The sequence below is a fragment of the Neolamprologus brichardi genome, chromosome 12 (genome assembly GCF_056152115.1).
Source record: "Neolamprologus brichardi isolate AB-2024 chromosome 12, ASM5615211v1, whole genome shotgun sequence".
NCBI lineage: Eukaryota > Metazoa > Chordata > Actinopteri > Cichliformes > Cichlidae > Neolamprologus > Neolamprologus brichardi.
The window spans coordinates 2,592,349-2,616,146 of record NC_142115.1 but is presented as its reverse complement, the minus strand read 5'-3'; positions in this window follow the sequence as shown (position 1 = coordinate 2,616,146).

The window sequence follows — 23,798 nt, the reverse complement described above, 5'->3', positions numbered from 1 at the left end:
GAGACGTTACGTTTAAAGGTAGGGACTCCTCGTTTAAAGGTCACATGTAAGTCCTCATGTTTTTAAATCACATACTGGGTCAGTACAGGTAACATTATGTGTTTTACATAGTGTGAAACGTGCTACAAGTCAAACTTAGGCAGACTGTGTTACTTAAAGGCTGCAGGAAAATACTCGGTTGTGTTTAAAAAGGTTAGTTTGCTGTACTGTGATGGATTTAAAGCAAATAAGGATCCTAACTGCAAAAGAAAATAATTTTCAAAAAGGTTGAAATATCTAAAGCAGTGGCAGATTAAAAAAAAACACACACACAACAAACTGCAGGGAGGTTCTGTTCTGTGATGTCACAATCAAGCTGGTCTGAATAGGGATACAGTCCCGATCAAAAGTTTACGACCTCTTGAAAAATTGCAACAAAAAAATAAAAAATAAAATAAATCATATTTTGCATGGTTGGATCTTGACAAGGTTCCAAGTAGAGCTTCAAAATGCAACAAGCAGAAATTGGACAAAAACGTTTTTTGAGCATTTAATTTATTGAAAATAATGCTTAAATTGAAACAGGCTTTTTTTTTATGTAGCTGATCAAAAGTTTAGGACAACACCAGGGTTTCAAGTAGAGCTTCAGCATGCAACAAGCAGAAATTGGACAAAAACATTTTTTGAGCATCCAATTTATTGAAAACAAACAGAAAAATAAACAGAAATCAAAGTTCCAAACATGAACTCAGTAATGGATAGCTTCACAGCTATTGCTGATCACTTCAAAAAAATTGTTGCGGCTCTTTTATAGCATCAAACAAACATCTCACATTAGCTCTATCGTTACAGTTTTATGACGCACTCATAGCACACTATGCCCACATTTGTGGAGAGCAACCTTTGCATCATCTGTGGTAATGGGAAACAGTAAGGTTGTCGCTCCCTAACAGTCAGCCGATAACATGTTAATCAGGTTATGTTATGACAATCCCTGCAGCACATCCATTTAAATGTCTAGGAGACATGTGAGTGAAGTTGGCCTCCCCATCTTCAAATCCAACAAAAGTGGTATCAAACGTTTGTGCTACGTTTGTGCTGGTTATGTGCTGCTATCATTTTAAAGATATTAATAAAAAATTGTAGAGGTCATCAGAGGTCAACCAACCCCCCCACATTAATGGAATCAAACAAAATTGGTGTCAATCAGTTGTGCTATGTTTATGCTGGTTTGTGCTGCTAAAATTGTCATTTGTGCTGCTTCTGTTTTAAAGATATTAATGAAAATGTAAAGGTCAAAAGGTCAACCAGCCCCCCCACATTAACCAAATCAAACAAAAGTGGTATCTTTCAAAAGTGGTGGGGTTGCAGCATAGCTGTTGTAGTTAGTGTGGATTGGGTATAAGGTGTGTTTGGTTGGTGGTTTGGTGTGTGAGTGAGGTAAGTAGGAGAGTCGGCCGAAGGCCTGTACAGGTCCGGTAACGGTCTCCTGCAGACTTCTTCTCATAGACCGGGGTTGGCACCAATGGAGAGCGGGAGGAGTGAGTGGAATAGTATGGATGGTAGTGAAGAGGAAGAGATTGGCGGTCAGGGTGACGAGAATGAGTTGGAAAAAGTGGGAAAGGGGGGGAAGAGGCGCAGAGCTAGTGAAAGGAAGAGGAAAAAGAGAAGTGAGGGTAGTATGGAAGGGACTGACAGTGAAGGTAATGAAGAAGGAACAAATGCGAGTATGAATGTAATTGTCAGGTTTGAGGAAGAGGGTGTGAAGAAAATAGATCCACTTAAGCTGACAAGAGCATTTAAGGCACAAGTTGGGGAAATCACTGATGTTTTGCTATTGACTTAAGTTTACTGTTGGTGTGCTGTCTTGTGTGAACTTTGTGTGTCCTACAGCATGCGCTGTGTTGATTATTGAATATGCATGGGTTAAAATCAGTGCTTTCCCTGTTAGGTTGAAGGAGTGTTTCTCTCTTGAGAAACATTGATGGAATTTTAGTTGCGGTGAACACGGTTAGAGCAGTTGTCTCGGGAGCACATCCCCAGAATTGAGGGGGTCGCTGTTTGTGCAGTTGCCTTTGTCTTTCTGGCGGTTTTTAGTGCATAAGTACCCACTGTAAGTAACTGCATGAAGACTAGGCTTCAGTTAAGTAGATTTTGGTTAGGCAGTTAGTGGGAAAGTGCTGTTTTCAATTGCATGTCAAGGATCAATACTTTGTTATGGCTACAGTTGATGCTTTTGTTCAGTCTCCATCGGAGGAACTCTTGAATAGTTGTACTAAAGAAGAGCTGTTGAAACTTGTTGAACATTATGATGTCGATGTTGGGGATAAAGAGTTGAAAGATGAGGTTAAAGGAGTGTTACAGGCTGCATTAGTAAAGAAAGGCGTGTTGCCAGGTAAAATGAAGACTTTAGTGGCTGATGTTGATCAGTCTGTGGTCTGGACTACAGTTGCTTTGTCTTTTGAGCAGCAAAAGGAGTTGTTACTCTTACAAATGGAAAGAGACAAGCTGAGCATTGAGAAAGAACGTGTGAGGCACACTCCATACTTGATCTGTAGGCAATTCCTCTCAGAAGTGGAGGTCACGGTGGAGGCGTCGGAGGGCGGAAGGCGTTCCCTCAGTGGCTCTCCTCTTCTGAGATTGTGTAAAAACATAAGTCAATGTAGTGTAAGCAGCTTGAAAAGAAAGTCATTGAACTTGTATAAATTTTTGGGAGACGGTTGCTCACACGCGGGCGGCACAGTGGTTAGCACCGTTACCGCACAGGAAGAAGGTCTTGAGTTCAGCTCTACCGTCGCTCTGTGTGGAGTTTGCATGTTCTTCCTGTTTTTGCGTGGGTTCTTTCCTTGTACTCCGGCTTCCTGCCACAGTCCAACGACCTGCAGTTAGTGGCAATAGGTAATGGAAGAGTCTAAATTGCCGACAGGTGCGAATGGTTTTCTGTGTTAAACCAGCTGAGGTTTGAGAGAGGACAGCCAGAGAGCATCTTTTGTTTACCAGTCAGCAGAGAGTCCCTCAGGAGGGAAACGAGCTGAGCCTTCATGCCGGGACGCTGCTGGGGTTGCAACATAGCTGTTGTAGTTAGTGTGGATTGGGTATAAGGTGTGTTTGGTTGGTGGTTTGGTGTGTGAGTGAGGTAAGTAGGAGAGTCGGCCGAAGGCCTGTACAGGTCCGGTAACGGTCTCCTGCAGACTTCTTCTCATAGACCGGGGTTGGCACCAATGGAGAGCGGGAGGAGTGAGTGGAATAGTATGGATGGTAGTGAAGAGGAAGAGATTGGCGGTCAGGGTGACGAGAATGAGTAGGAAAAAGTGGGAAAGGGGATGAAGAGGCGCAGAGCTAGTGAAAGGAAGAGGAAAAAGAGAAGTGAGGGTAGTACGGAAGGGACTGACAGTGAAGGTAATGAAGAAGGAACAAATGCGAGTATGAATGTAATTGTCAGGTTTGAGGAAGAGGGTGTGAAGAAAATAGATCCACTTAAGCTGACAAGAGCACTTAAGGCACAAGTTGGGGAAATCACCAATGTTTTGCTATAGACTTAAGTTTACTGTTGGTGTGCTGTCTTGTGTGAACTTTGTGTGTCCTACAGCATGCGCTGTGTTGATTATTGAATATGCATGGGTTAAAATCAGTGCTTTCCCTGTTAGGTTGAAGGAGTGTTTCTCTCTTGAGAAACATTGATGGAATTTTAGTTGCGGTGAACACGGTTAGAGCAGTTGTCTCGGGAGCACGTCCCCAGAATTGAGGGGGTCGCTGTTTGTGCAGTTGCCTTTGTCTTTCTGGCGGTTTTTAGTGCATAAGTACCCACTGTAAGTAACTGCATGAAGACTAGGCTTCAGTTAAGTAGATTTTGGTTAGGCAGTTAGTGGGAAAGTGCTGTTTTCAATTGCATGTCAAGGATCAATACTTTGTTATGGCTACAGTTGATGCTTTTGTTCAGTCTCCATCGGAGGAACTCTTGAATAGTTGTACTAAAGAAGAGCTGTTGAAACTTGTTGAACATTATGATGTCGATGTTGTGGATAAAGAGTTGAAAGATGAGGTTAAAGGAGTGTTACAGGCTGCATTAGTAAAGAAAGGCGTGTTGCCAGGTAAAATGAAGACTTTAGTGGCTGATGTTGATCAGTCTGTGGTCTGGACTACAGTTGCTTTGTCTTTTGAGCAGCAAAAGGAGTTGTTACTCTTACAAATGGAAAGAGACAGGCTGAGCATTGAGAAAGAACGTGTGAGGCACACTCCATACTTGATCTGTAGGCAATTCCTCTCAGAAGTGGAGGTCACGGTGGAGGCGTCGGAGGGCGGAAGGCGTTCCCTCAGTGGCTCTCCTCTTCTGAGATTGTGTAAAAACATAAGTCAATGTAGTGTAAGCAGCTTGAAAAGAAAGTCATTGAACTTGTATAAATTTTTGGGAGACGGTTGCTCACACGCGGGCGGCACAGTGGTTAGCACCGTTACCGCACAGGAAGAAGGTCTTGAGTTCAGCTCTACCGTCGCTCTGTGTGGAGTTTGCATGTTCTTCCTGTTTTTGCGTGGGTTCTTTCCTTTTACTCCGGCTTCCTGCCACAGTCCAACGACCTGCAGTTAGTGGCAATAGGTAATGGAAGAGTCTAAATTGCCGACAGGTGCGAATGGTTTTCTGTGTTAAACCAGCTGAGGTTTGAGAGAGGACGGCCAGAGAGCATCTTTTGTTTACCAGTCAGCAGAGAGTCCCTCAGGAGGGAAACGAGCTGAGCCTTCATGCCGGGACGCTGCTGGGGTTGCAGCATAGCTGTTGTAGTTAGTGTGGATTGGGTATAAGGTGTGTTTGGTTGGTGGTTTGGTGTGTGAGTGAGGTAAGTAGGAGAGTCGGCCGAAGGCCTGTACAGGTCCGGTAACGGTCTCCTGCAGACTTCTTCTCATAGACCGGGGTTGGCACCAATGGAGAGCGGGAGGAGTGAGTGGAATAGTATGGATGGTAGTGAAGAGGAAGAGATTGGCGGTCAGGGTGACGAGAATGAGTAGGAAAAAGTGGGAAAGGGGATGAAGAGGCGCAGAGCTAGTGAAAGGAAGAGTAAAAAGAGAAGTGAGGGTAGTACGGAAGGGACTGACAGTGAAGGTAATGAAGAAGGAACAAATGCGAGTATGAATGTAATTGTCAGGTTTGAGGAAGAGGGTGTGAAGAAAATAGATCCACTTAAGCTGACAAGAGCACTTAAGGCACAAGTTGGGGAAATCACCAATGTTTTGCTATAGACTTAAGTTTACTGTTGGTGTGCTGTCTTGTGTGAACTTTGTGTGTCCTACAGCATGCGCTGTGTTGATTATTGAATATGCATGGGTTAAAATCAGTGCTTTCCCTGTTAGGTTGAAGGAGTGTTTCTCTCTTGAGAAACATTGATGGAATTTTAGTTGCGGTGAACACGGTTAGAGCAGTTGTCTCGGGAGCACGTCCCCAGAATTGAGGGGGTCGCTGTTTGTGCAGTTGCCTTTGTCTTTCTGGCGGTTTTTAGTGCATAAGTACCCACTGTAAGTAACTGCATGAAGACTAGGCTTCAGTTAAGTAGATTTTGGTTAGGCAGTTAGTGGGAAAGTGCTGTTTTCAATTGCATGTCAAGGATCAATACTTTGTTATGGCTACAGTTGATGCTTTTGTTCAGTCTCCATCGGAGGAACTCTTGAATAGTTGTACTAAAGAAGAGCTGTTGAAACTTGTTGAACATTATGATGTCGATGTTGTGGATAAAGAGTTGAAAGATGAGGTTAAAGGAGTGTTACAGGCTGCATTAGTAAAGAAAGGCGTGTTGCCAGGTAAAATGAAGACTTTAGTGGCTGATGTTGATCAGTCTGTGGTCTGGACTACAGTTGCTTTGTCTTTTGAGCAGCAAAAGGAGTTGTTACTCTTACAAATGGAAAGAGACAGGCTGAGCATTGAGAAAGAACGTGTGAGGCACACTCCATACTTGATCTGTAGGCAATTCCTCTCAGAAGTGGAGGTCACGGTGGAGGCGTCGGAGGGCGGAAGGCGTTCCCTCAGTGGCTCTCCTCTTCTGAGATTGTGTAAAAACATAAGTCAATGTAGTGTAAGCAGCTTGAAAAGAAAGTCATTGAACTTGTATAAATTTTTGGGAGACGGTTGCTCACACGCGGGCGGCACAGTGGTTAGCACCGTTACCGCACAGGAAGAAGGTCTTGAGTTCAGCTCTACCGTCGCTCTGTGTGGAGTTTGCATGTTCTTCCTGTTTTTGCGTGGGTTCTTTCCTTGTACTCCGGATTCCTGCCACAGTCCAACGACCTGCAGTTAGTGGCAATAGGTAATGGAAGAGTCTAAATTGCCGACAGGTGCGAATGGTTTTCTGTGTTAAACCAGCTGAGGTTTGAGAGAGGACAGCCAGAGAGCATCTTTTGTTTACCAGTCAGCAGAGAGTCCCTCAGGAGGGAAACGAGCTGAGCCTTCATGCCGGGACGCTGCTGGGGTTGCAACATAGCTGTTGTAGTTAGTGTGGATTGGGTATAAGGTGTGTTTGGTTGGTGGTTTGGTGTGTGAGTGAGGTAAGTAGGAGAGTCGGCCGAAGGCCTGTACAGGTCCGGTAACGGTCTCCTGCAGACTTCTTCTCATAGACCGGGGTTGGCACCAATGGAGAGCGGGAGGAGTGAGTGGAATAGTATGGATGGTAGTGAAGAGGAAGAGATTGGCGGTCAGGGTGACGAGAATGAGTAGGAAAAAGTGGGAAAGGGGATGAAGAGGCGCAGAGCTAGTGAAAGGAAGAGTAAAAAGAGAAGTGAGGGTAGTACGGAAGGGACTGACAGTGAAGGTAATGAAGAAGGAACAAATGCGAGTATGAATGTAATTGTCAGGTTTGAGGAAGAGGGTGTGAAGAAAATAGATCCACTTAAGCTGACAAGAGCACTTAAGGCACAAGTTGGGGAAATCACCAATGTTTTGCTATAGACTTAAGTTTACTGTTGGTGTGCTGTCTTGTGTGAACTTTGTGTGTCCTACAGCATGCGCTGTGTTGATTATTGAATATGCATGGGTTAAAATCAGTGCTTTCCCTGTTAGGTTGAAGGAGTGTTTCTCTCTTGAGAAACATTGATGGAATTTTAGTTGCGGTGAACACGGTTAGAGCAGTTGTCTCGGGAGCACGTCCCCAGAATTGAGGGGGTCGCTGTTTGTGCAGTTGCCTTTGTCTTTCTGGCGGTTTTTAGTGCATAAGTACCCACTGTAAGTAACTGCATGAAGACTAGGCTTCAGTTAAGTAGATTTTGGTTAGGCAGTTAGTGGGAAAGTGCTGTTTTCAATTGCATGTCAAGGATCAATACTTTGTTATGGCTACAGTTGATGCTTTTGTTCAGTCTCCATCGGAGGAACTCTTGAATAGTTGTACTAAAGAAGAGCTGTTGAAACTTGTTGAACATTATGATGTCGATGTTGTGGATAAAGAGTTGAAAGATGAGGTTAAAGGAGTGTTACAGGCTGCATTAGTAAAGAAAGGCGTGTTGCCAGGTAAAATGAAGACTTTAGTGGCTGATGTTGATCAGTCTGTGGTCTGGACTACAGTTGCTTTGTCTTTTGAGCAGCAAAAGGAGTTGTTACTCTTACAAATGGAAAGAGACAGGCTGAGCATTGAGAAAGAACGTGTGAGGCACACTCCATACTTGATCTGTAGGCAATTCCTCTCAGAAGTGGAGGTCACGGTGGAGGCGTCGGAGGGCGGAAGGCGTTCCCTCAGTGGCTCTCCTCTTCTGAGATTGTGTAAAAACATAAGTCAATGTAGTGTAAGCAGCTTGAAAAGAAAGTCATTGAACTTGTATAAATTTTTGGGAGACGGTTGCTGACACGCGGGCGGCACAGTGGTTAGCACCGTTACCGCACAGGAAGAAGGTCTTGAGTTCAGCTCTACCGTCGCTCTGTGTGGAGTTTGCATGTTCTTCCTGTTTTTGCGTGGGTTCTTTCCTTGTACTCCGGATTCCTGCCACAGTCCAACGACCTGCAGTTAGTGGCAATAGGTAATGGAAGAGTCTAAATTGCCGACAGGTGCGAATGGTTTTCTGTGTTAAACCAGCTGAGGTTTGAGAGAGGACAGCCAGAGAGCATCTTTTGTTTACCAGTCAGCAGAGAGTCCCTCAGGAGGGAAACGAGCTGAGCCTTCATGCCGGGACGCTGCTGGGGTTGCAACATAGCTGTTGTAGTTAGTGTGGATTGGGTATAAGGTGTGTTTGGTTGGTGGTTTGGTGTGTGAGTGAGGTAAGTAGGAGAGTCGGCCGAAGGCCTGTACAGGTCCGGTAACGGTCTCCTGCAGACTTCTTCTCATAGACCGGGGTTGGCACCAATGGAGAGCGGGAGGAGTGAGTGGAATAGTATGGATGGTAGTGAAGAGGAAGAGATTGGCGGTCAGGGTGACGAGAATGAGTAGGAAAAAGTGGGAAAGGGGATGAAGAGGCGCAGAGCTAGTGAAAGGAAGAGTAAAAAGAGAAGTGAGGGTAGTACGGAAGGGACTGACAGTGAAGGTAATGAAGAAGGAACAAATGCGAGTATGAATGTAATTGTCAGGTTTGAGGAAGAGGGTGTGAAGAAAATAGATCCACTTAAGCTGACAAGAGCACTTAAGGCACAAGTTGGGGAAATCACCAATGTTTTGCTATAGACTTAAGTTTACTGTTGGTGTGCTGTCTTGTGTGAACTTTGTGTGTCCTACAGCATGCGCTGTGTTGATTATTGAATATGCATGGGTTAAAATCAGTGCTTTCCCTGTTAGGTTGAAGGAGTGTTTCTCTCTTGAGAAACATTGATGGAATTTTAGTTGCGGTGAACACGGTTAGAGCAGTTGTCTCGGGAGCACGTCCCCAGAATTGAGGGGGTCGCTGTTTGTGCAGTTGCCTTTGTCTTTCTGGCGGTTTTTAGTGCATAAGTACCCACTGTAAGTAACTGCATGAAGACTAGGCTTCAGTTAAGTAGATTTTGGTTAGGCAGTTAGTGGGAAAGTGCTGTTTTCAATTGCATGTCAAGGATCAATACTTTGTTATGGCTACAGTTGATGCTTTTGTTCAGTCTCCATCGGAGGAACTCTTGAATAGTTGTACTAAAGAAGAGCTGTTGAAACTTGTTGAACATTATGATGTCGATTTTGGGGATAAAGAGTTGAAAGATGAGGTTAAAGGAGTGTTACAGGCTGCATTAGTAAAGAAAGGCGTGTTGCCAGGTAAAATGAAGACTTTAGTGGCTGATGTTGATCAGTCTGTGGTCTGGACTACAGTTGCTTTGTCTTTTGAGCAGCAAAAGGAGTTGTTACTCTTACAAATGGAAAGAGACAAGCTGAGCATTGAGAAAGAACGTGTGAGGCACACTCCATACTTGATCTGTAGGCAATTCCTCTCAGAAGTGGAGGTCACGGTGGAGGCGTCGGAGGGCGGAAGGCGTTCCCTCAGTGGCTCTCCTCTTCTGAGATTGTGTAAAAACATAAGTCAATGTAGTGTAAGCAGCTTGAAAAGAAAGTCATTGAACTTGTATAAATTTTTGGGAGACGGTTGCTCACACGCGGGCGGCACAGTGGTTAGCACCGTTACCGCACAGGAAGAAGGTCTTGAGTTCAGCTCTACCGTCGCTCTGTGTGGAGTTTGCATGTTCTTCCTGTTTTTGCGTGGGTTCTTTCCTTTTACTCCGGCTTCCTGCCACAGTCCAACGACCTGCAGTTAGTGGCAATAGGTAATGGAAGAGTCTAAATTGCCGACAGGTGCGAATGGTTTTCTGTGTTAAACCAGCTGAGGTTTGAGAGAGGACGGCCAGAGAGCATCTTTTGTTTACCAGTCAGCAGAGAGTCCCTCAGGAGGGAAACGAGCTGAGCCTTCATGCCGGGACGCTGCTGGGGTTGCAGCATAGCTGTTGTAGTTAGTGTGGATTGGGTATAAGGTGTGTTTGGTTGATGGTTTGGTGTGTGAGTGAGGTAAGTAGGAGAGTCGGCCGAAGGCCTGTACAGGTCCGGTAACGGTCTCCTGCAGACTTCTTCTCATAGACCGGGGTTGGCACCAATGGAGAGCGGGAGGAGTGAGTGGAATAGTATGGATGGTAGTGAAGAGGAAGAGATTGGCGGTCAGGGTGACGAGAATGAGTAGGAAAAAGTGGGAAAGGGGGGGAAGAGGCGCAGAGCTAGTGAAAGGAAGAGGAAAAAGAGAAGTGAGGGTAGTACGGAAGGGACTGACAGTGAAGGTAATGAAGAAGGAACAAATGCGAGTATGAATGTAATTGTCAGGTTTGAGGAAGAGGGTGTGAAGAAAATAGATCCACTTAAGCTGACAAGAGCACTTAAGGCACAAGTTGGGGAAATCACCAATGTTTTGCTATAGACTTAAGTTTACTGTTGGTGTGCTGTCTTGTGTGAACTTTGTGTGTCCTACAGCATGCGCTGTGTTGATTATTGAATATGCATGGGTTAAAATCAGTGCTTTCCCTGTTAGGTTGAAGGAGTGTTTCTCTCTTGAGAAACATTGATGGAATTTTTGTTGCGGTGAACACGGTTAGAGCAGTTGTCTCGGGAGCACGTCCCCAGAATTGAGGGGGTCGCTGTTTGTGCAGTTGCCTTTGTCTTTCTGGCGGTTTTTAGTGCATAAGTACCCACTGTAAGTAACTGCATGAAGACTAGGCTTCAGTTAAGTAGATTTTGGTTAGGCAGTTAGTGGGAAAGTGCTGTTTTCAATTGCATGTCAAGGATCAATACTTTGTTATGGCTACAGTTGATGCTTTTGTTCAGTCTCCATCGGAGGAACTCTTGAATAGTTGTACTAAAGAAGAGCTGTTGAAACTTGTTGAACATTATGATGTCGATGTTGTGGATAAAGAGTTGAAAGATGAGGTTAAAGGAGTGTTACAGGCTGCATTAGTAAAGAAAGGCGTGTTGCCAGGTAAAATGAAGACTTTAGTGGCTGATGTTGATCAGTCTGTGGTCTGGACTACAGTTGCTTTGTCTTTTGAGCAGCAAAAGGAGTTGTTACTCTTACAAATTGAAAGAGACAAGCTGAGCATTGAGAAAGAACGTGTGAGGCACACTCCATACTTGATCTGTAGGCAATTCCTCTCAGAAGTGGAGGTCACGGTGGAGGCGTCGGAGGGCGGAAGGCGTTCCCTCAGTGGCTCTCCTCTTCTGAGATTGTGTAAAAACATAAGTCAATGTAGTGTAAGCAGCTTGAAAAGAAAGTCATTGAACTTGTATAAATTTTTGGGAGACGGTTGCTGACACGCGGGCGGCACAGTGGTTAGCACCGTTAGCGCACAGGAAGAAGGTCTTGAGTTCAGCTCTACCGTCGCTCTGTGTGGAGTTTGCATGTTCTTCCTGTTTTTGCGTGGGTTCTTTCCTTGTACTCCGGCTTCCTGCCACAGTCCAACGACCTGCAGTTAGTGGCAATAGGTAATGGAAGAGTCTAAATTGCCGACAGGTGCGAATGGTTTTCTTTGTTAAACCAGCTGAGGTTTGAGAGAGGACGGCCAGAGAGCATCTTTTGTTTACCAGTCAGCAGAGAGTCCCTCAGGAGGGAAACGAGCTGAGCCTTAATGCCGGGACGCTGCTGGGGTTGCAGCATAGCTGTTGTAGTTAGTGTGGATTGGGTATAAGGTGTGTTTGGTTGGTGGTTTGGTGTGTGAGTGAGGTAAGTAGGAGAGTCGGCCGAAGGCCTGTACAGGTCCGGTAACGGTCTCCTGCAGACTTCTTCTCATAGACCGGGGTTGGCACCAATGGAGAGCGGGAGGAGTGAGTGGAATAGTATGGATGGTAGTGAAGAGGAAGAGATTGGTGGTCAGGGTGACGAGAATGAGTGGGAAAAAGTGGGAAAGGGGGTGAAGAGGCGCAGAGCTAGTGAAAGGAAGAGGAAAAAGAGAAGTGAGGGTAGTACGGAAGGGACTGAAAGTGAAGGTAATGAAGAAGGAACAAATGCGAGTATGAATGTAATTGTCAGGTTTGAGGAAGAGGGTGTGAAGAAAATAGATCCACTTAAGCTGACAAGAGCACTTAAGGCACAAGTTGGGGAAATCACTGATGTTTTGCTATAGACTTAAGTTTACTGTTGGTGTGCTGTCTTGTGTGAACTTTGTGTGTCCTACAGCATGCGCTGTGTTGATTATTGAATATGCATGGGTTAAAATCAGTGCTTTCCCTGTTAGGTTGAAGGAATGTTTCTCTCTTGAGAAACATTGATGGAATTTTAGTTGCGGTGAACACGGTTAGAGCAGTTGTCTCGGGAGCACGTCCCCAGAATTGAGGGGGTCGCTGTTTGTGCAGTTGCCTTTGTCTTTCTGGCGGTTTTTAGTGCATAAGTACCCACTGTTAGTAACTGCATGAAGACTAGGCTTCAGTTAAGTAGATTTTGGTTAGGCAGTTAGTGGGAAAGTGCTGTTTTCAATTGCATGTCAAGGATCAATACTTTGTTATGGCTACAGTTGATGCTTTTGTTCAGTCTCCATCGGAGGAACTCTTGAATAGTTGTACTAAAGAAGAGCTGTTGAAACTTGTTGAACATTATGATGTCGATGTTGGGGATAAAGAGTTGAAAGATGAGGTTAAAGGAGTGTTACAGGCTGCATTAGTAAAGAAAGGCGTGTTGCCAGGTAAAATGAAGACTTTAGTGGCTGATGTTGATCAGTCTGTGGTCTCGACTACAGTTGCTTTGTCTTTTGAGCAGCAAAAGGAGTTGTTACTCTTACAAATGGAAAGAGACAAGCTGAGCATTGAGAAAGAACGTGTGAGGCACACTCCATACTTGATCTGTAGGCAATTCCTCTCAGAAGTGGAGGTCACGGTGGAGGCGTCGGAGGGCGGAAGGCGTTCCCTCAGTGGCTCTCCTCTTCTGAGATTGTGTAAAAACATAAGTCAATGTAGTGTAAGCAGCTTGAAAAGAAAGTCATTGAACTTGTATAAATTTTTGGGAGACGGTTGCTGACACGCGGGCGGCACAGTGGTTAGCACCGTTACCGCACAGGAAGAAGGTCTTGAGTTCAGCTCTACCGTCGCTCTGTGTGGAGTTTGCATGTTCTTCCTGTTTTTGCGTGGGTTCTTTCCTTGTACTCCGGCTTCCTGCCACAGTCCAACGACCTGCAGTTAGTGGCAATAGGTAATGGAAGAGTCTAAATTGCCGACAGGTGCGAATGGTTTTCTGTGTTAAACCAGCTGAGGTTTGAGAGAGGACGGCCAGAGAGCATCTTTTGTTTACCAGTCAGCAGAGAGTCCCTCAGGAGGGAAACGAGCACAGCCTTCATGCCGGGACGCTGCTGGGGTTGCAGCATAGCTGTTGTAGTTAGTGTGGATTGGGTATAAGGTGTGTTTGGTTGGTGGTTTGGTGTGTGAGTGAGGTAAGTAGGAGAGTCGGCCGAAGGCCTGTACAGGTCCGGTAACGGTCTCCTGCAGACTTCTTCTCATAGACCGGGGTTGGCACCAATGGAGAGCGGGAGGAGTGAGTGGAATAGTATGGATGGTAGTGAAGAGGAAGAGATTGGCGGTCAGGGTGACGAGAATGAGTGGGAAAAAGTGGGAAAGGGGGGGAAGAGGCGTAGAGCTAGTGAAAGGAAGAGGAAAAAGAGAAGTGAGGGTAGTACGGAAGGGACTGACAGTGAAGGTAATGAAGAAGGAACAAATGCGAGTATGAATGTAATTGTCAGGTTTGAGGAAGAGGGTGTGAAGAAAATAGATCCACTTAAGCTGACAAGAGCACTTAAGGCACAAGTTGGGGAAATCACTGATGTTTTGCTATAGACTTAAGTTTACTTTTCTTGTGAAGTCTTGTGTGAACTTTGTGTGTCCTACAGCATGCGCTGTGTTGATTATTGAATATGCATGGGTTAAAATCAGTGCTTTCCCTGTTAGGTTGAAGGAGTGTTTCTCTCTTGAGAAACATTGATGGAATTGTAGTTGCGGTGAACACGGTTAGAGCAGTTGTCTCGGGAGCACGTCCCCAGAATTGAGGGGGTCGCTGTTTGTGCAGTTGCCTTTGTCTTTCTGGCGGTTTTTAGTGCATAAGTACCCACTGTAAGTAACTGCATGAAGACTAGGCTTCAGTTAAGTAGATTTTGGTTAGGCAGTTAGTGGGAAAGTGCTGTTTTCAATTGCATTTCAAGGATCAATACTTTGTTATGGCTACAGTTGATGCTTTTGTTCAGTCTCCATCGGAGGAACTCTTGAATAGTTGTACTAAAGAAGAGCTGTTGAAACTTGTTGAACATTATGATGTCGATGTTGGGGATAAAGAGTTGAAAGATGAGGTTAAAGGAGTGTTACAGGCTGCATTAGTAAAGAAAGGCGTGTTGCCAGGTAAAATGAAGACTTTAGTGGCTGATGTTGATCAGTCTGTGGTCTGGACTACAGTTGCTTTGTCTTTTGAGCAGCAAAAGGAGTTGTTACTCTTACAAATGGAAAGAGACAAGCTGAGCATTGAGAAAGAACGTGTGAGGCACACTCCATACTTGATCTGTAGGCAATTCCTCTCAGAAGTGGAGGTCACGGTGGAGGCGTCGGAGGGCGGAAGGCGTTCCCTCAGTGGCTCTCCTCTTCTGAGATTGTGTAAAAACATAAGTCAATGTAGTGTAAGCAGCTTGAAAAGAAAGTCATTGAACTTGTATAAATTTTTGGGAGACGGTTGCTCACACGCGGGCGGCACAGTGGTTAGCACCGTTACCGCACAGGAAGAAGGTCTTGAGTTCAGCTCTACCGTCGCTCTGTGTGGAGTTTGCATGTTCTTCCTGTTTTTGCGTGGGTTCTTTCCTTGTACTCCGGCTTCCTGCCACAGTCCAACGACCTGCAGTTAGTGGCAATATGTAATGGAAGAGTCTAAATTGCCGACAGGTGCGAATGGTTTTCTGTGTTGTGACGGCCAGTGGGCTGGCCTTGTGTTTTGCTTTTTCTGTTACCTGTTTCTTGCAGGTAGGTGGAACTGACCCAATTATAGATGCAGCACACCTGAGAAGGCCAGTCCCAGAGTATATAAAGACACCTTAACTAAACCAGCTGAGGTTTGAGAGAGGACGGCCAGAGAGCATCTTTTGTTTATCAGTCAGCAGAGAGTCCCTCAGGAGGGAAACGAGCTGAGCCTTCATGCCGGGACGCTGCTGGGGTTGCAGCATAGCTGTTGTAGTTAGTGTGGATTGGGTATAAGGTGTGTTTGGTTGGTGGTTTGGTGTGTGAGTGAGGTAAGTAGGAGAGTCGGCCGAAGGCCTGTACAGGTCCGGTAACGGTCTCCTGCAGACTTCTTCTCATAGACCGGGGTTGGCACCAATGGAGAGCGGGAGGAGTGAGTGGAATAGTATGGATGGTAGTGAAGAGGAAGAGATTGGCGGTCAGGGTGACGAGAATGAGTGGGAAAAAGTGGGAAAGGGGGGGAAGAGGCGCAGAGCTAGTGAAAGGAAGAGGAAAAAGAGAAGTGAGGGTAGTACGGAAGGGACTGACAGTGAAGGTAATGAAGAAGGAACAAATGCGAGTATGAATGTAATTGTCACGTTTGAGGAAGAGGGTGTGAAGAAAATAGATCCACTTAAGCTGACAAGAGCACTTAAGGCACAAGTTGGGGAAATCACTGATGTTTTGCTATAGACTTAAGTTTACTGTTGGTGTGCTGTCTTGTGTGAACTTTGTGTGTCCTACAGCATGCGCTGTGTTGATTATTGAATATGCATGGGTTAAAATCAGTGCTTTCCCTGTTAGGTTGAAGGAGTGTTTCTCTCTTGAGAAACATTGATGGAATTTTAGTTGCGGTGAACACGGTTAGAGCAGTTGTCTCGGGAGCACGTCCCCAGAATTGAGGGGGTCGCTGTTTGTGCAGTTGCCTTTGTCTTTCTGGCGGTTTTTAGTGCATAAGTACCCACTGTAAGTAACTGCATGAAGACTAGGCTTCAGTTAAGTAGATTTTGGTTAGGCAGTTAGTGGGAAAGTGCTGTTTCCCTTTCAGTCGATTCACTCGCTACAACACATAAGTATGGGATATCACGCCCTCGCGTGTCCTGGCTGAAGAAACCTTTAATCACGCCTTTAACGCAGATGACGTGTGATGACACGTGCACGGCCCCGCCTGTACATATAGCCGCTGTCATCACAGTCATCCCTCAGGTCTTACGCTCTTCACCTCGCTGAGAACACCTCTGCTGAGTTGGGCAAGCTAGCTGCTGCTAGTTAGCTCCGTTGTCTGCCGACTTGAACTTAGCTTAACTGCCCCTGTTGGTGTTAGCTTCCACCACGCAGTTGGTGTGTAGGCTGCCCGCGGAGCGCTAATTTCAAGTTTTCCCGTGCAGCGTTTTGCTTTGTGTTTTGGAATGGACTCCAAACCAAAGTGAGCAAAGCAGAAATCTTTTGTTCGCCCCTGTCCTCAGGGATGCGGTTTCTCTTTGCACGACAGCGACCAGCACAATGCCTGCCCTGTCTGCCTGGGGATCGTCCATGCCAGGAGAGCATTGATGGAGCCCGAAGCTTGTGCGTTTTGTCGCCAGCTCCGGCGCTTGACCCTGGAAAGACGGGTGACGTTTGTGGAAAAAGTGCTGGGACGCTCGGCTGTCGCACGGCATGACCCTCTCCTTTCCAGGTCTGGAGCCCCGGCTTCGTCCGAGTCTGAAGACGAGGATTTTCTGGTCGATGTCCCCGCAATTAGCTGGGCTGACCACATGGAATATGTTGACGGGTTAGCCGATGACAAGCCGGAACCATGCAGGAGCGCTGACGGGCTTCAGCCTGGGTTGAAGCCCGCCAGCGCTCCCCAGGACGATGATGACGTGCTGGACATCGGCCTGGACATCCATGGTTTGTCGGAGGATGAGCAGGAGAGCTCATTGTCGGCCCAATGTACCGCCGCTGCTGCGCCAGTCGGCCACGATGACACCTCTCTTTTCTCCCTGTTTCGCCGTGCTGCTGAGAAGCTGCAGGTGGTCTGGCCCTCTCCTCCGCCAGCTCAGATGCCGTCGCGGTTCGCTGGGTTTTTCCTCCCACCGGAGCCCGCAACGGCCAAAAACTGCCTTCCCATGTTCCCAGACTTTCTCTGCGAGCTAACAGCATCATGTGACAAACCTCTGTCTACCCGCGTCACTGTGCCCGGCTATGGACAGTACATGGAATTGGACGGGGCCGAGGGGGCTGGCTTAGCTAACCCACCCCCTATGGAGCCGTCTCTGGCTGCTTCTCTGGCCCCATCCCATAACCATGGTTTCGGCGGCCCCGCAACTCTGCCGTCCAAGCACTGCAGATTCTCTGCTTCGCAGCTGGAGAAGATTTATAGAGCTCAGGCCAGCACTGCTCGTGCCATGAGCTCTGTCACCATGCTCCAGACGTACCAGGCAATGTGCCTGACGGAGTTCGGATCGCAGGTTCCTGATGACAGCCCGCTGGCACCTCTTCTTAACGAGGTCAGAGTCGCCACAGATTACATCCTCCGTGCGTCTCGCGGTGCAGCGCTCTCCCTGGGCAGAGGGATGGCTTCGACAGTAGTGGCGCAGAGGCACCTGTGGCTGACCCTCTCTGACGTCCCGGATAGGGAGAGGGCTGTATATCTGGATGCACAAGTGTCTGCGGCTGGGTTATTCGGACATTCACTTGAAGCCATTCAGGCTAGATTCAATCTGAGGGAGAAGCAGACGGAAGCTCTGCGCGACATCATCCCCAGATTTTCAGCCCAAGCCCGCAGCTAGCTCTCACAGGCCCGCCACTCCTCTGCCGACTGGCAAGAGACCGGCGCCCACTGCTGAAGTGGGTGTGCCGCCAGCGAGAGCACATCCTCCGGCCCGAGCTCCACGCCAGTCGGCCTGGAGCAAAGGCCCACCCTCGGGCCCCCAGCATCCCTCCTGCACACAGTTTTCTTCTGATGGCCACACGGTCGTATTGCGTCCAAATGCTGCCTACTTTCCCAAGATCATACCTGCATCTTCTAGCTCAATGGAGTTTGAGTTGCTGAGTTTTTGCTCCCCTCCTTTTGCAACTGAGGAGCAGAGGAGGATGCATTCTCTTTGTCCAGTGCGTGTGCTACGCACCTACATTGAGCGAACTCAGAACGTGCGTTTATGTGACCAGCTGTTTGTCTGCTTTGCTAATCGAAATAGAGGTAGAGCTCTGTCGAAACAGAGGCTGTCCCACTGGATTATAGAAGCTTTCTCACTGGCATACGGCACCAGTGGTCTTGCTTTGCCCCACGGGGTGAGAGCTCATTCCACCAGGGGGATGGCAACCTCATGGGCTCTTTTTAAAGGGGTGCCTGTAGCTGATATTTGTGCGGCAGCTAGTTGGGCATCACCGCACACTTTTGTGCGGTTTTATCGGTTGGACGTTACAGCCCCTTCGGTGGCTCATGCTGTCCTTTCTGCTGGGTCTACCACTCACTAGGATGTGGTGGTCCGATTCTGGTTCAGTGGTTGCTCTGCGGGGCGTGTATATATGTCCCATACTTATGTGTTGTACCGAGTGAATCGACTGAAAGGGAACGAATAGTTATGTCTATAACTTCTGTTCCCTGAAGAAGAGGAACGAGGTACAACACAAGGTGGCCCCACTGAGCAGTTTGGCTCGGTGAAGAGCGGCTATCGAACAGAGGGATGACTGTGATGACAGCGGCTATATGTGCAGGCGGGGCCGTGCACGTGTCATCACACGTCATCTACCTTAAAGGCGTGATTAAAGTGATATCCCATACGGATATGGATATGGATTGGGTATAAGGTGTGTTTGGTTGGTGGTTTGGTGTGTGAGTGAGGTAAGTAGGAGAGTCGGCCGAAGGCCTGTACAGGTCCGGTAACGGTCTCCTGCAGACTTCTTCTCATAGACCGGGGTTGGCACCAATGGAGAGCGGGAGGAGTGAGTGGAATAGTATGGATGGTAGTGAAGAGGAAGAGATTGGCGGTCAGGGTGACGAGAATGAGTGGGAAAAAGTGGGAAAGGGGGTGAAGAGGCGCAGAGCTAGTGAAAGGAAGAGGAAAAAGAGAAGTGAGGGTAGTACGGAAGGGACTGACAGTGAAGGTAATGAAGAAGGAACAAATGCGAGTATGAATGTAATTGTCAGGTTTGAGGAAGAGGGTGTGAAGAAAATAGATCCACTTAAGCTGACAAGAGCACTTAAGGCACAAGTTGGGGAAATCACTGATGTTTTGCTATAGACTTAAGTTTACTGTTGGTGTGCTGTCTTGTGTGAACTTTGTGTGTCCTACAGCATGCGCTGTGTTGATTATTGAATATGCATGGGTTAAAATCAGTGCTTTCCCTGTTAGGTTGAAGGAGTGTTTCTCTCTTGAGAAACATTGATGGAATTTTAGTTGCGGTGAACACGGTTAGAGCAGTTGTCTCGGGAGCACGTCCCCAGAATTGAGGGGGTCGCTGTTTGTGCAGTTGCCTTTGTCTTTCTGGCGGTTTTTAGTGCATAAGTACCCACTGTAAGTAACTGCATGAAGACTAGGCTTCAGTTAAGTAGATTTTGGTTAGGCAGTTAGTGGGAAAGTGCTGTTTTCAATTGCATGTCAAGGATCAATACTTTGTTATGGCTACAGTTGATGCTTTTGTTCAGTCTCCATCGGAGGAACTCTTGAATAGTTGTACTAAAGAAGAGCTGTTGAAACTTGTTGAACATTATGATGTCGATGTTGGGGATAAAGAGTTGAAAGATGAGGTTAAAGGAGTGTTACAGGCTGCATTAGTAAAGAAAGGCGTGTTGCCAGGTAAAATGAAGACTTTAGTGGCTGATGTTGATCAGTCTGTGGTCTGGACTACAGTTGCTTTGTCTTTTGAGCAGCAAAAGGAGTTGTTACTCTTACAAATGGAAAGAGACAAGCTGAGCATTGAGAAAGAACGTGTGAGGCACACTCCATACTTGATCTGTAGGCAATTCCTCTCAGAAGTGGAGGTCACGGTGGAGGCGTCGGAGGGCGGAAGGCGTTCCCTCAGTGGCTCTCCTCTTCTGAGATTGTGTAAAAACATAAGTCAATGTAGTGTAAGCAGCTTGAAAAGAAAGTCATTGAACTTGTATAAATTTTTGGGAGACGGTTGCTGACACGCGGGCGGCACAGTGGTTAGCACCGTTACGGCACAGGAAGAAGGTCTTGAGTTCAGCTCTACCGTCGCTGTGTGTGGAGTTTGCATGTTCTTCCTGTTTTTGCGTGGGTTCTTTCCTTGTACTCCGGCTTCCTGCCACAGTCCAACGACCTGCAGTTAGTGGCAATAGGTAATGGAAGAGTCTAAATTGCCGACAGGTGCGAATGGTTTTCTGTGTTAAACCAGCTGAGGTTTGAGAGAGGACGGCCAGAGAGCATCTTTTGTTTACCAGTCAGCAGAGAGTCCCTCAGGAGGGAAACGAGCTGAGCCTTCATGCCGGGACGCTGCTGGGGTTGCAGCATAGCTGTTGTAGTTAGTGTGGATTGGGTATAAGGTGTGTTTGGTTGGTGGTTTGGTGTGTGAGTGAGGTAAGTAGGAGAGTCGGCCGAAGGCCTGTACAGGTCCGGTAACGGTCTCCTGCAAACTTCTTCTCAGCAATGGAGAGCGGGAGGAGTGAGTGGAATAGTATGGATGGTAGTGAAGAGGAAGAGATTGGCGGTCAGGGTGACGAGAATGAGTGGGAAAAAGTGGGAAAGGGGGGGAAGAGGCGCAGAGCTAGTGAAAGGAAGAGGAAAAAGAGAAGTGAGGGTAGTACGGAAGGGACTGACAGTGAAGGTAATGAAGAAGGAACAAATGCGAGTATGAATGTAATTGTCAGGTTTGAGGAAGAGGGTGTGAAGAAAATAGATCCACTTAAGCTGACAAGAGCACTTAAGGCACAAGTTGGGGAAATAACTGATGTTTTGCTATAGACTTAAGTTTACTGTTGGTGTGCTGTCTTGTGTGAACTTTGTGTGTCCTACAGCATGCGCTGTGTTGATTATTGAATATGCATGGGTTAAAATCAGTGCTTTCCCTGTTAGGTTGAAGGAGTGTTTCTCTCTTGAGAAACATTGATGGAATTTTAGTTGCGGTGAACACGGTTAGAGCAGTTGTCTCGGGAGCACGTCCCCAGAATTGAGGGGGTCGCTGTTTGTGCAGTTGCCTTTGTCTTTCTGGCGGTTTTTAGTGCATAAGTACCCACTGTAAGTAACTGCATGAAGACTAGGCTTCAGTTAAGTAGATTTTGGTTAGGCAGTTAGTGGGAAAGTGCTGTTTTCAATTGCATGTCAAGGATCAATACTTTGTTATGGCTACAGTTGATGCTTTTGTTCAGTCTCCATCAGAGGAACTCTTGAATAGTTGTACTAAAGAAGAGCTGTTGAAACTTGTTGAACATTATGATGTCGATGTTGGGGATAAAGAGTTGAAAGATGAGGTTAAAGGAGTGTTACAGGCTGCATTAGTAAAGAAAGGCGTGTTGCCAGGTAAAATGAAGACTTTAGTGGCTGATGTTGATCAGTCTGTGGTCTGGACTACAGTTGCTTTGTCTTTTGAGCAGCAAAAGGAGTTGTTACTCTTACAAATGGAAAGAGACAAGCTGAGCATTGAGAAAGAACGTGTGAGGCACACTCCATACTTGATCTGTAGGCAATTCCTCTCAGAAGTGGAGGTCACGGTGGAGGCGTCGGAGGGCGGAAGGCGTTCCCTCAGTGGCTCTCCTCTTCTGAGATTGTGTAAAAACATAAGTCAATGTAGTGTAAGCAGCTTGAAAAGAAAGTCATTGAACTTGTATAAATTTTTGGGAGACGGTTGCTCACACGCGGGCGGCACAGTGGTTAGCACCGTTACCGCACAGGAAGAAGGTCTTGAGTTCAGCTCTACCGTCGCTCTGTGTGGAGTTTGCATGTTCTTCCTGTTTTTGCGTGGGTTCTTTCCTTGTACTCCGGCTTCCTGCCACAGTCCAACGACCTGCAGTTAGTGGCAATAGGTAATGGAAGAGTCTAAATTGCCGACAGGTGCGAATGGTTTTCTGTGTTAAACCAGCTGAGGTTTGAGAGAAGACGGCCAGAGAGCATCTTTTGTTTACCAGTCAGCAGAGAGTCCCTCAGGAGGGAAACGAGCTGCGCCTTCATGCCGGGACGCTGCTGGAGCTGCAGCATAGCTGTTGTAGTTAGTGTGGATTGGGTATAAGGTGTGTTTGGTTGGTGGTTTGGTGTGTGAGTGAGGTAAGTAGGAGAGTCGGCCGAAGGCCTGTACAGGTCCGGTAACGGTCTCCTGCAGACTTCTTCTCATAGACCGGGGTTGGCACCAATGTAGAGCGGGAGGAGTCAGTGGAATAGTATGGATGGTAGTGAAGAGGAAGAGATTGGCGGTCAGGGTGACGAGAATGAGTGGGAAAAAGTTCGGAAAGGGGGGGGAAGAGGCGCAGAGCTAGTGAAAGGAAGAGGAAAAAGAGAAGTGAGGGTAGTACGGAAGGGACTGACAGTGAAGGTAATGAAGAAGGAACAAATGCGAGTATGAATGTAATTGTCAGGTTTGAGGAAGAGGGTGTGAAGAAAATAGATCCACTTAAGCTGACAAGAGCACTTAAGGCACAAGTTGGGGAAATAACTGATGTTTTGCTATAGACTTAAGTTTACTATTGGTGTGCTGTCTTGTGTGAACTTTGTGTGTCCTACAGCATGCGCTGTGTTGATTATTGAATATGCATGGGTTAAAATCAGTGCTTTCCCTGTTAGGTTGAAGGAGTGTTTCTCTCTTGAGAAACATTGATGGAATTTTAGTTGCGGTGAACACGGTTAGAGCAGTTGTCTCGGGAGCACGTCCCCAGAATTGAGGGGGTCGCTGTTTGTGCAGTTGCCTTTGTCTTTCTGGCGGTTTTTAGTGCATAAGTACCCACTGTAAGTAACTGCATGAAGACTAGGCTTCAGTTAAGTAGATTTTGGTTAGGCAGTTAGTGGGAAAGTGCTGTTTTCAATTGCATGTCAAGGATCAATACTTTGTTATGGCTACAGTTGATGCTTTTGTTCAGTCTCCATCGGAGGAACTCTTGAATAGTTGTACTAAAGAAGAGCTGTTGAAACTTGTTGAACATTATGATGTCGATGTTGGGGATAAAGAGTTGAAAGATGAGGTTAAAGGAGTGTTACAGGCTGCATTAGTAAAGAAAGGCGTGTTGCCAGGTAAAATGAAGACTTTAGTGGCTGATGTTGATCAGTCTGTGGTCTGGACTACAGTTGCTTTGTCTTTTGAGCAGCAAAAGGAGTTGTTACTCTTACAAATGGAAAGAGACAAGCTGAGCATTGAGAAAGAACGTGTGAGGCACACTCCATACTTGATCTGTAGGCAATTCCTCTCAGAAGTGGAGGTCACGGTGGAGGCGTCGGAGGGCGGAAGGCGTTCCCTCAGTGGCTCTCCTCTTCTGAGATTGTGTAAAAACATAAGTCAATGTAGTGTAAGCAGCTTGAAAAGAAAGTCATTGAACTTGTATAAATTTTTGGGAGACGGTTGCTCACACGCGGGCGGCACAGTGGTTAGCACCGTTACCGCACAGGAAGAAGGTCTTGAGTTCAGCTCTACCGTCGCTCTGTGTGGAGTTTGCATGTTCTTCCTGTTTTTGCGTGGGTTCTTTCCTCGTACTCCGGCTTCCTGCCACAGTCCAACAACCTGCAGTTAGTGGCAATAGGTAATGGAAGAGTCTAAATTGCCGACAGGTGCGAATGGTTTTCTGTGTTAAACCAGCTGAGGTTTGAGAGAGGACGGCCAGAGAGCATCTTTTGTTTACCAGTCAGCAGAGAGTCCCTCAGGAGGGAAACGAGCTGAGCCTTCATGCCGGGACGCTGCTGGGGTTGCAGCATAGCTGTTGTAGTTAGTGTGGATTGGGTATAAGGTGTGTTTGGTTGGTGGTTTGGTGTGTGAGTGAGGTAAGTAGGAGAGTCGGCCGAAGGCCTGTACAGGTCCGGTAACGGTCTCCTGCAAACTTCTTCTCAGCAA